This window comes from Bos indicus x Bos taurus, chromosome 10, assembly GCF_003369695.1.
Source record: "Bos indicus x Bos taurus breed Angus x Brahman F1 hybrid chromosome 10, Bos_hybrid_MaternalHap_v2.0, whole genome shotgun sequence".
Classification (NCBI taxonomy): domain Eukaryota; kingdom Metazoa; phylum Chordata; class Mammalia; order Artiodactyla; family Bovidae; genus Bos; species Bos indicus x Bos taurus.
This window is the reverse complement of record NC_040085.1, coordinates 41825361-41837646: the sequence shown is the minus strand read 5'-3', so window position 1 is coordinate 41837646 and position 12286 is coordinate 41825361.

Genomic DNA, 12286 nt, shown 5'->3' with positions numbered 1-12286 from the left:
AATACTCTGCTTTTCAAATACCTGAGTAAACTCAACCCTGAGAAAGATGGTCATAAGTGTTTGTTGAGCACCCAGTATGAACTTAGCAACTGTGTCAGGCACCCTTGGGGATATTAACAACACTGAAGAAAGAAGATGACAAGAAATAGGAGACACAAGTTCTAGTTCTGGCTATGCATGCCATGAGCAAGTCACTTCCTCTTTGGGTCCTAATTTCCTCATTTGGAAAATGAGAAGCTTGGAGTAGCTCCAGAATGGCAAGTAGGTTTCATCTCAGGCATAAGCTCCACTGAACTTATAGTGGTAGCCTGGAGTGCAATGTTGAAATGATTGTTAAGACAATATCGGACTCAGCAGCAAAGAGTGCTGTTGATTGATTAGCTATGTCTGTGTAGGTTCACACAGAGGTATGGATACTTGTGCTACTACTTAGCTACCAGGACCAGAGCTCCTGGTTTCAAGAGCTCTCCAACTCCGCTATTCTTTAATGTTAATGAAGATAAGATTTGTGCCCTAAGTAACTTAAAATGTGCTCGAGGAAATAAGACCAACCACCAGAAATTAAATACATTGAATAAATCAAGGTGGAAAAATTATAAGGGCTAATTTGTGTGGTATAGATGATAAACATCAAAACTGAGAGAATACAAAGATCAGTTTATTAATTCAACCTTGGGTTGCTGTTGTTGTTTAGTTGCTAAGTCATGTCTGACTCTTTGTGACCCTATGGACTGTAGCCTGTCAGGCTCCTCTGCTTGTGGGATTTCCTAGGCAAGAATACTGGAGTGGGTTGCCATTTCCTTCTCCAGACTTGGGTAGTCAGGGATATTTTCTTGGAGGAAAAAGGACTTAAATTGAATCTTAAAGAACAGGGCAAGATAATAATAATATAAATACTAAAAAAGATGATATATTTTTTATTATAGCACTTTAGAATTTACACACCATCTTGGAATACATTATCAAATTTTGAGAAGATTTCAGAGTTTTGAGAAGTTTACAGAGTTTTCACAACCATTGTAACATTTAATCTTCACAATAACCCTAGAAGTAGGTATCATTAGCCACATCTTAAAAATGAGGAGCAAGACATTTAGTAAAGTTAAGTAACTTTTTCAAAAAATGTCACAACATTAATAAGGGGCATAGTCAGAAACAGACCTACAGTTCAGAACTAGACTGAGTGTATTGATTAGGACTGAGCCTTACAATAAGTTCCCACTAACTTCAGGAAAAGACTGATATATAACTATGGTAATAAGAAGTCACAAAAACTGGTATTAAACCTGTTTCATTGATCAACAATTTGCCGCACTGAACATACTTCTAAAACCAACCAACCAGTATCAACCCTCACTTCTGGAGGCTAGTCAATCAGATGGACTCACTTCTGTAAACCAGCCTCTGAGTGACCACCAGTCAACAACTGTCTCAGCTGTATCAGCCAGCAGCTGCAGAGAACCTCATCAGTTTTGCCTCAAAAAGTCCTCCAATCCCTGACCTCCTCGCTTTCCCCAACACCCCTAAAAGATACTAGCAGCCTTCTCTGCTCAAAACGGATATGCCTGACCAACACAGCCCTCTACCTATAATGGGCAATAATCTCACTTTTGTTTTTCATTTCAGATATTGAGTGGTGATCTCATCACTTGTTGACAGGTCCAATCATGAAAATAAAACCACTTTGGGTATTTCAAACAAAGATAAGAAAATATAGCGAACTGCTTCCACAGAGTGGGAAGGACTGTGTCTGCAAAAAAAAAAAAAACAAACGATATTCAGGTGACCCAGAGATGAATAACTCTAAATGAGGTACAAGCTTCTAAAACATGGTTATATGGAAGTATGCAACTCATGTCAAGCCTTCTTCCAGGCACTGGAATACAGAAAGGAACAAGAAAGAGGGGTCCTGGGTCCAGGGGATTGGAGACAGACAGTAAATGAGTTTTAAAAGATAGCTAAACAAGGTATGGGAAGTAACGTGAAATGACACAAGAGTGATGTGATAGACTGGCGACAGGGAAGCCCTGTCTCAGGTGACGGTGCTGATATGGAGACCGAGGTTGGCCAACCGTGGTAGGCCTGGGGGCAGGGCATCTCGGACTGAGGGAAGAGCCCCTGCAACCACCATGACCACCCATCCTAGAAGGAGGGGTACCCTTATGATGCTCTGTCATCAGCACCTTAATATTGTCCTTCTGGTCAAATTGTTCACTCCAGAACATCAAAATCTCACTGAGATAAGCATTAGCAATTCTTTTGTGGACTTTTTTTTCCTTTTTATTTAAAGTTGGAAACAGGATAAAGCCCAGGAAGGGTTTATAACTCTGGCTAACTGATTAACCAACTGTTTTTCTCATAAGATACCATAAAAAAGAAGAGAAGGGGAAAAAAAAAATCCTGGGGAGGAAAATACAGAACAGATGGTGATGTTTATCACTTCATTAACCTTTGCATATGTGAGAAATGCTTGCGAAATTTCTAGGAACTTGGCATAGCCAGAAGAATACAGATATTTATGTAAGCTAATTGCTGGTAATAACAGCATCAATAAGCCTAATCACACCTGAGGTGGTTGAGCTGGAAACAGAAAACCCAGCTTATCACATACTTATAAACCTGTCACTTATGGTAACCAGAGCTTTAAAAAGAAGCAGGGGAGGAGGGTTTTCAGAGAGTAGCTCTGCTACTATTTCTCAGCAGTGGAACTATTCATTGAAATAATTATGAAATGCTTCTTCTTTAAAAGCAGGTGTAAAGAGATAGGGAAGAAGTAGGGAAGGCATTAGGCGGGCATGATGAGAGTGAAAGACTGAAGAAGGGTGAGATTATAAATAAAAGAGATGAAAGACAAAATTAAGATCTGCTTATCAAAGTATATCTTAAACACAAGAAAAAAATAAATAAATAAATAAATAAAAGAGATGGTTCCTCTCCCGGTTCTGCTCTAACCAGACCAGTCACTCCTCTGGGCGCTGTCCCCCTAATATACGTAAAGGCAGCATTGGACAAGAGAGGTGGTTTCTAAATGGACTTTTTCAAATAAAATTTTACGAACAGACTGAAAATGAAATCTTACAGAGAGATCTAACATCAATGCTCATTTTAAAGATGAAGTCGCTCTGGTTGATGAAGAGGTGAGGGACCCAAAAACCCATTCATTTATTCATACACTAATTCAACAAATGTTTTTTTGAAATCCTATTATGTGTCAGGCAGTGTTCTGGAAAACATCAGTGAGCAAAACAGATAAATATCCCTGCCCTTATGAAACTTCCTTCTCAGCAAGAGGGTAGATAAACAATAAACAGAGTAAATCAACATATAGTAAATATACGTAGTATGTTGGTAAATCATGGTAAAAACAGTGGTATAAATAAAAGGTGATAAAACAAGAAAGAGAAAAGTAAACTAGAGGAAGGAGAATCCAGAGTGCCCAGCTGAGGTGGGGAAAATTGCAATAGGGAAGGAAGTCAGAGATGTTCTCGTAGAGAAAGTGAGGTTTGAACAAATATTTGAGAAGGGAGTGAGGAAACCACCAAGTAGGTGTCTGGGAGAAGAGCACCCAGGAGAGGGAGTAGCCTGAGCAAAGGCTCTGCGTGGAAGCACACCTGCACAGTGGGGCAACAGCAAAGACACCAGGGTGGCAGGGAGGCAGTGGGCGAGGAGGAGAGGGACGGCAGAAGAGACTGGAGAGGTAAAGGGGGCTAGACTGTGCAAGGCCTTGAAGAGTCTGGCCAGGAATCTGGCCTTTACGTTGAGTGAAATGGGGAAACCGCTGTAGGGTTCTGAGTCAAGGAGTTGCCTAACATGACTTCTGTCTTAACAGACTCACTATAGCTGCTGCATTGAAAATAAACTAGATGGCAATGAGGATGAAAGCACAGACACGAATTCAGGGCAGAAGCACTAGAGAGAGTGAGAAATATGTCAAGGATCTGGACATAGTTTCAAGCCCTGCCTCTCAGCCTCCTATTCTCTCCCATAACTGCTTCCAGAATCCTCCTGGAATCCCTTGGACTTCAAGAGTACACTTTGCAAATCCATGGCCATTCTGATGTGCTGGTTTCCCTACTGACTCTGGTCCCCATCTCCAGTAGAGCCAGAGCACTAATCGCTAATGTTAAAGGAGCTGCCTAGGGGATGGTATGAACCACTGGACCTAACTTTTCCTCCAAGCTAAACATTTAAATTTTGGATAATGAGAAATACTTTGGCTTCTGAGTCACCATCAGAGTCTACCTCAAGCCTCCACACCATTAGTTCTGGCTTGGAGAATAACCTCGTGTGCCTTGCTGTAGGCAAGAGTTCCAGTGAGGGCCTCCAGCATGCAGTGGGCTCTCGTGTGCAGATTCCATCCATCCTTTCTGCTCCTCTGATGACAGGGAGCAGCATACACTTGGCACCACAACCCCCAGATCCCTCTACAGACTGCTTCTGTGCTTTCTGCACTGTCATATTGGTGATAACTCCAGGTATTACACACAGCAAGGTCTCAAAGCAAACATGTTGCGTGGATTCAAATCCATACCAGTAGTTCAGCATAAAAACTACTTTATGGGACTTGCCCGGTAGTCCAGCAGTTAAGACTCTGTACTCCCAATTCAGGGCCTTGGGTTCAATCACTGGTCAGGGAACCAGATCCCACTTGCCACAACTAAGAGTTTGCATGTTGCAACTAAGACCTGGTGCAGCCAAATAAATTAATCAAATAGTTAAAAACAAACCCCCCCAGTATATTATAACCAGCAAAATCAGAGTCATGAAGAAGGATGGGTTTTTGGTTTTGTCCACTTGAGTTGAACCTCATAGACAGTTGCTTGTGATTTAATTTGAGGGGCACATAGGGCCCACCTGGCTAAATTATTTACCCCATGCTGCCAAGTCGCCTCAGTCATGTCCGACTCCGTGCGATCCTACAGATGGCAGCCCACCAGGCTCCCCGTCCCTGGAATTCTCCAGGCAAGAACACTGGAGTGGGCCTCCACCTCCTTCTCCAATGGGTAAAAGTGAAAAGTGAAAGTAAAGTCGCTCAGTCGTGTCCGAACTTCAGCGACCCCATGGACTGCAGCCCACCAGGCTCCTCTGTCCATGGGATTTTCCAGGCAAGAGCACTGGAGTGGGGTGCTATTGCCTTCTCCAATTACCCCATAGGCTTCTATTATTTTTTCAATTATCTGAATTTAAGCCAGGATGACAAATAGAATTTATTTCAAACATCAAATGTGATCAATTAGGAAAGTCTATCTGGAGCAATGTGTTGAAAAAGAGAAACCACATCTGGGTTCAGCAACAAGGAAAAGAAAAACTGTAATTTATCAATAATGTCTGCCAAGAATGTGATAAGAAGGTATTGTCACACATTTTATTCCTGTTTTAAACCTTTTTCTTATACTCAAAAGCCCCATATTTACAAGGTACCAGTTAAAATACAAAGACAGAGAAACTTATCAGTAATGAGGCCAGTTGAACATTCGTTCAAATGTTAGTTTTAAGGGGGTAAACTCCATTTTTAAAGTATGTATCTGGTGGCACTAGTGGTAAAGAACTTGCCTGCCAATATAGGAGACATAAGAGATGTGGGTTCAGTCCCTGGGTTGGGAAGATCCCCTGGAGGAGGGCATGGCAACCCATTCCTGTATTTTTGCCTAGAGAATCCCATGGACAGAGGAGCCTGGCCGGCTATAGTCCAGAGGGTGGCACAGAGTCCAACAAGACTGAAGCAACTCAGCTAGCATGCACACATGCATCTGAATCTTTAAATTGGATATAGCCTGGTCCAAATGTTTGATTAGGAAGTAACTGTTGAATGAAAATCTGGTAACATTCAACCCAGCCATTTGTCCATTGCCTTTTGACATCATCTCTTTCATTGACGTTATTTTTTGAGCACCAAATGTTTTCAAGGCACGGTTTAGGTACTTGCCATATATTATCTCAACTTCTCACCACAATTCACTCATTATGTCTGTTTTACATAGAAGACTCTGGATTGTCACACAGGTACAGGTAGAAGATCCAGGTTCTGAATCCACCTCCAATGCTTTGTTCTTTCTTTCAAATTTGAAATTGGCACTTTAAGCTCATGCACATAATTTGCAGAGATAAATTACCTACTAATGGATGTCACCAGCTGACAAATAATGAAGCTGTTCATCTCTAAGATGACTCTAGTAACGTAAGCCTGGTGATCTTTGTGATTTCGCTAAGTAAAGCCCCAAGGGCTATTAACCCTGATTCAATAAATGCTGAAGCCCTTACACAACCCTTTGTTTGCATCTCTTCAATAAAATGAAAATGTCAGCTGGATGTGACGCGCCTCATTCTGCTGGTGATATTTTGAAAGAGACAACTGTTTTCTCAGAGCTCATATTTCCTCTCCAGTTCCCTCCCTTCCGTGGTCCTCCCCAAGCCACCACCTGTTGGATGGTTGCTGGGAAGGTCAGGCTTTCAAATGTTGAGCCAGGACTGGGGAACTTCCCAGAAAGTGTGTCTGATTTTCAGGTCTTCTGATTTTATAGGGCAGAAACATAAGGCTTCCCTGGTGGCTCAAATGGTAAAGAATCTGCCTGCAATGCATGACACCTGGGTTTGATCCCTGGGTCAGGAAGATCCCCTGGAGAAGGAAATGGCTTCCCACTCCAATATTCTTGCCTGGGAAATCCCATGGACAGAGGAGCCTGGCAAGCTGCAGTCCATGGAGTCACAAAGAGTTGGACACAACTGAGAGACTAACACAACATTTAATGTAGGTTTTCACTGTCACAGATAATGTGAATATAGGGCATGAAAAGCAAAATTCCAAATGAGCATTTTTGCCTTGAAAGTGAAAGTCGTTCCATTGTGTCTAACTCTTTTTGACCCCATGGACTATATAGTCCCTGGCATTCACCAGGCCAGAATACTGGAGTGGGTAGCCTTTGCATTCTCCAAGGGATTTTCCCAGCCCAGGAATCAAACTCAGGTCTCCCACATTGCAGGCGGATTCTTTACCAGCTCAGCCACAAGGGAAGCCCAAACATCCTGGAGTGGGTAGCCTATCCCTTCTCCAGGGGATCTTCCCTACCCAGGAATCTAACTGGGGTCTCCTGCATTGCAGGTGGATTCTTTACCAACTGAGCTATTAGGGAAGCCCTTTTTTTTTTTTCCTTATGCATCTTTAATAATGCTTATGAGTCAGGACACTGAGTCAAAAAATAGCAGGCTTCACCCACAGGCATTTAATCCATAAGTGCCTACTCGGTGTTCCTCCTCACACACTGTGTGATGTATCATCAGCCTCTTTGGAGGATGCTAGAGGGACAAGGGACTCAAGGTTCACAAACCTTAAACTCTACCCAGAGAGGCAACATGGACATCAAAAACATTTGGAGAACATTAGGATGATAACAACTAACGCTTACATACTAAGAGACAGATCCTTCTCTAAATGCAGGCAACAATGTCAAGAGTGAGGTACTATATTTTTATCCCCACTTTACAAATGAGGAAACTAAAGCTGAGGTCACTAGAAGAGGTCAAGCTAGAATTTGAACCCAGACTCTTAACCACACTCTGTGTTGCCTCTTATGTTAACCTCTTGGAGAAGTGGCTATAAGGGTAAATAAGGCTGAGATAATAGGGAGTTTAATATCACCTCTGTAATGCAGGAGGGCTTCAAGGAGGAGGCATGAATTCCTGTGTCTGCATCTCTCATATTGGAATCTTGGAAACCTCACTGAGGCTGTGGGGTACAACTTCCTAACTTCGGATGTCAGCTCTGTCTCTAGAAAATGTAGTCTTGGACACATTTCTTAACTTCTCTGTGTCTGTTTCCTCAACTTTAAACTAGAGGCAGTATTTCTGCTAGGCTACAATACTTCTGCAGTGGTTGTAAGAACAAAATAAGACACTGGGACTACAGGGTTTGGCACAGCTTAAACAAACAAGCTCAGTAAGTATTCACTGTTACTCCTATCACTATTATTGTTTACAGCTGGGAACAAGGTTGAGATAATGATTGCGATATGCTGGCAATAAGGGTGCACAGGGTATTGTCAAGCAGGATGGGAACTTGGATCATCAAAAGATACCAAACCACAGCAACCCGTCTACGGTTCTCTCTGTCTCTCACTCCATCTCCAGTTCTCCTCCAGTGATCAGGTCTCTTCCATGGAGTGGAGAAAACCATGGGTGGAGACCACTGCTGCCAACATCTTCAGCATATATTAAACTAGCCTAAGAACCTCAGAGGAAAGAAGAGCAACACCATTCCGAGGGAAGCCTCTGACTGGCATAGCCTAGTCTTGGGATGTTCCCTGGGCCAATCACCATGGCCAAGGAAGGGTACCACTGTCAGCAGTGGGACCAAAACCTCATGGAGTGATGGAGGGCCAGTTCCTCCAAGAAAGGGGGTGCTATCCCAGGAGAGAGAGCACAGGGATGCCAGGGAAAAACAACAGATGTTCATCCTCCAATACCCACCCCTAGTACATAAAAATAGGCTTACTTTGTTACACATGGGAACATAACTTTATTAATAACCAAATACCATTATTTCTTCTGAAGGAAAAATTACTATGCTTATCAACTTGGAAATTTGAAACCACCAGCAACAAAAAGTAAAGAAGGTATTCTGTCAATACAAAACAAACTTTAAAATGTGAATCATATCACTGATAATTTTATAACTTCATTTTTATTCTGCTTCTTTGTTGTTTAGTTGCTAATAAGGGCATAAGTATTATGGCCAACTCTTTGCAACCCCATGGACTGTAGCCTGCCAGACTCCTCTGACCATGGGATTTCCCAGGCAAGAATACTGGAGTGGATTGCCATTTTCTTCCCCAGGGGATCTTCCCAGCCCAGGGATCTAACCTGCATCTCCTGCATTAGTGGGCAGATTCTTTACCACTGAGCCACCTGGGAAGCACTTTTAATTCTAAGTTGTGGTAACTTGTTAAATTTTCTTTTCCTCCAGAGTTCCTTAAAGAGTTTTTATTTGGGAAGAGAGAAGCTATTCTGCTAGTAACGCAAGTTGTCAAAAACAAGACTTGCGAAGAATATGCTTCAGAAAACCTTGCCCTCATTTCATGGTATGTTATGCTATGGTAGCACATTTACAGAAAATTTCAATTTCTCTTTTTGATGATCTTGATGATCTTTGATGATCTTTTTGATACGCAGGTTATTTGAAATACATCTCTTGTATCTTTTGTCAAATTTGTATTGCCTGATTCAATACATTTTTCTTGAAGTTATTTTTTTCACCAATTTAAATGACATCATTTAGAGTCTGGAATGTGAACAAGTCAGTACTGTTCTAGTCCTTGAACTCTTATAACTTGTTGAGTGATCCTTTGAATTTATTAGTGCACTTTAATCATGAGAACAGAATTGACGTGCTCCTAAAAGAAAATATGATTTTTGTATTTATGTCAAAGAACTAATTAAAGGCATATAATTTTTTTAGCTTGCAGTTTTTCCCTGGGAAGGTCACATCCAATGTGCATTGTCAGCTGAAAAATAAAAGCAGCTCACCAGAAATCACTAGAAAAAAATGCTTAGCAGACTCTAAATAGTGACTCTTCCACCTGGCCTCAAGATAAAACTGAATCTCTTACAAGGCAAGAGGTTACAGTTTCCAGCAAGATGCAGATTCCAAAGCAATTATGTTTATGTAGGAGAAAGTCATTTATGCCCCAATTTTTTAAATGTCTAAGGTATTGATTCTTTCTCCCAGTCCTCATATCTCACACAATTACTAAGATATTGGTAGGAGACCAGTTGAATTCCTATTGGAAAACCATCTGCAATAAACTTCAGCAAGTTATCTATCTCAAGTTACTAATCCAAAAGCAGCAGTCAGGGAAATACACAGCACACTTTCTTTTCACAAACTTAAATTATGAGTTCCTCAAGAGACCCTGTCTTAATAATCCCTTTTATGTTTCCCTCTCAGGGCTGAGCATAGAGCCTTACACGTAGTAGGAGATTAATAGGTGTTTGCTGAGTTAATTCAGAGTCAGAATGATTACAATCAGCAATGACCAGGAGGAGCCACAGCCTGATTCATACAGACTGAAAAATCCAGGGCTGCCCAAAGGTTTGAGCTGACTGAGGACTGAAGGTGGGGGAGGGGAACATTCACGCTGTAGACCCTACAGATCTGTGGATTTATTACAACAAAATCAGCATATTATGGCATTTTCCTACTGAAGCATCTTGAGGGTGTCTTTTAGTACTTTATAGGATGGCATCACCATCACCATCATGTGGGCTAGCAAGGGAATTGATGAATCAGCATTCAACCCTCCAGAGATCTTGAATCCTTCAATCACTGGAAGTGGGAGGAGCAGCAAGAGGAATCCTGCTGAATAAGCTGTTGTTATGTTCATAGTAAAAGTTTAGGAGTCAAGACGTATCCTCTGATGGGGTATGTGATAGAAACCTCTCCTCCTCCCTCTCCTTGGCTCACATCCCAGTTGGTGGACTATGTGCTGCTCACCCTGTGTGCAATACCACACACAGCAGCTGGGCCATGTCCCAGGAAAGCCACACCAGCTGTGCACTGGATAACAGGCATCAGCTCAGCCCCTGTGGTCACCCCGGCATCGGAGTGGGGAGGGGAGACAAGCTCTTGATAGAACAGCTGGGGAAGAGTCAGATAAGCTCATCTCATGACTTAAGTAGTGGTTCTTAATGGGATGATATCATATCTCAGGAGGTATTTTGGTAATTTGAAGAAGGGATTTTGGTCAGCACAGTGACATAGGAACACTGTCCTCCTGTGGTGGATACACTGGGAATCCTAAGTGGCCTGCAATTTGATAGTTTCAGATAAGGAAGAATTTTTCCAAGTCTGGCATGACTATTAAATGTTCCAGCAGGTATCCACATAGTGGAAAAACCTCTTTATCATTATATGAGCGTGGGGTTTCCTAGGTGGCTCAGTGGGTAAAGAATCCGCCTACAACGCAGGAGACACAAGAGATGTGAGTTCGACTCCTAGGTTAGGCAGATCCCAGGATCTCCCCAACCTGGGAGGAGGAAATGGCTACCCACTTCAGTATTTTTGCCTGAAAATTCCATGGACAGAGGAGCCTGGTCCATGGAGTCGCAAAAGTCAGACATGACTGAGCAACTAAGCATGAACAGAACCTACTTCTGTTTTTACATGTAACTTGAAGTCAGTTTGGATTTATCTTAACAGAAACTGATTTTTTTCATGAGTATAAATCCTATGGAAATCAGTAATTTGTTTTGTTCAGAAATATATCAAAAGTTGTTCATCACTGTGGAGAGTCAGTCCACTTGCTGATTTGGTACTGCACACACCTGTTAGTCTGTATTTATAACTGTCTCATGTAAAAATGTAACTAAAGACATTTGAGACTCCCTTTAGCAGATTCTTAAACAGATTTAGATCCAAATGTTATTAAAATATGCTCAGTCATGTCCCCATGGACTGTAGTCCGCCAGGCTCCTCTCTCCATGGGATTTTCCAGGCAAGATTACTGGAGTGGGTTGCCATTTCCTACTCCTTATTAAAATATGGCTATATGTTAACATATGTTTATAAATAAACATCATGAATTTTCCTAGTAAAACTTTTTCTTAATATTCACAATTTTGCTATCACTTATTTATAATTTTTTAGAAGTGATAAGAAACCTAGTATTGCAATTAAACATTTAGGATTGCCTGGGTTCTTCTCCACCTTACTCTACTAATAACCTTCAATGTCTACTCCTGAATGATGGCTCTTCCTCCAGTCTATCTTTTACCTTTCATCACCTACTGAAGTATACAGTCTCCAAAGTTGTTCTGATGCACTAGAGATGGAATTTTTAAAAACTCAACATGTGGTAGGATTTGAAAATAGGAATTTTGCCATAAAACCCAGTTCTTCTTCAGTTAATCTCATAACAAAACCAACAACTGATACTATATTTATAAGTAAGTCTGAGTCTGTTAGGGAGATGATGTCACACTTCCTCTTTTTCTGCACTATGTTAGTATGTAGTTTATCTTGGCATGTTATCCCTACTTTAACTAAGGTTACTTCCCACTTTCTCTTATCACAGATAAATGACTCTGTTCTGCTAATATGTATCCTCATACTAGTTCCTCCTGCAGTGACTTCCCCAGCTACTATTGCTCTTTTATTCTCCCTTATATCTTATATTTTGGATGATATCTTATCTGTTTTATTCTTTTAAAGCCTGACTCATTTATTAGGTATACAAACAACCATCTGATCAATTCACTGTCTTTTAGTGAAGTGGTTCCCTACCATTTAAATGTT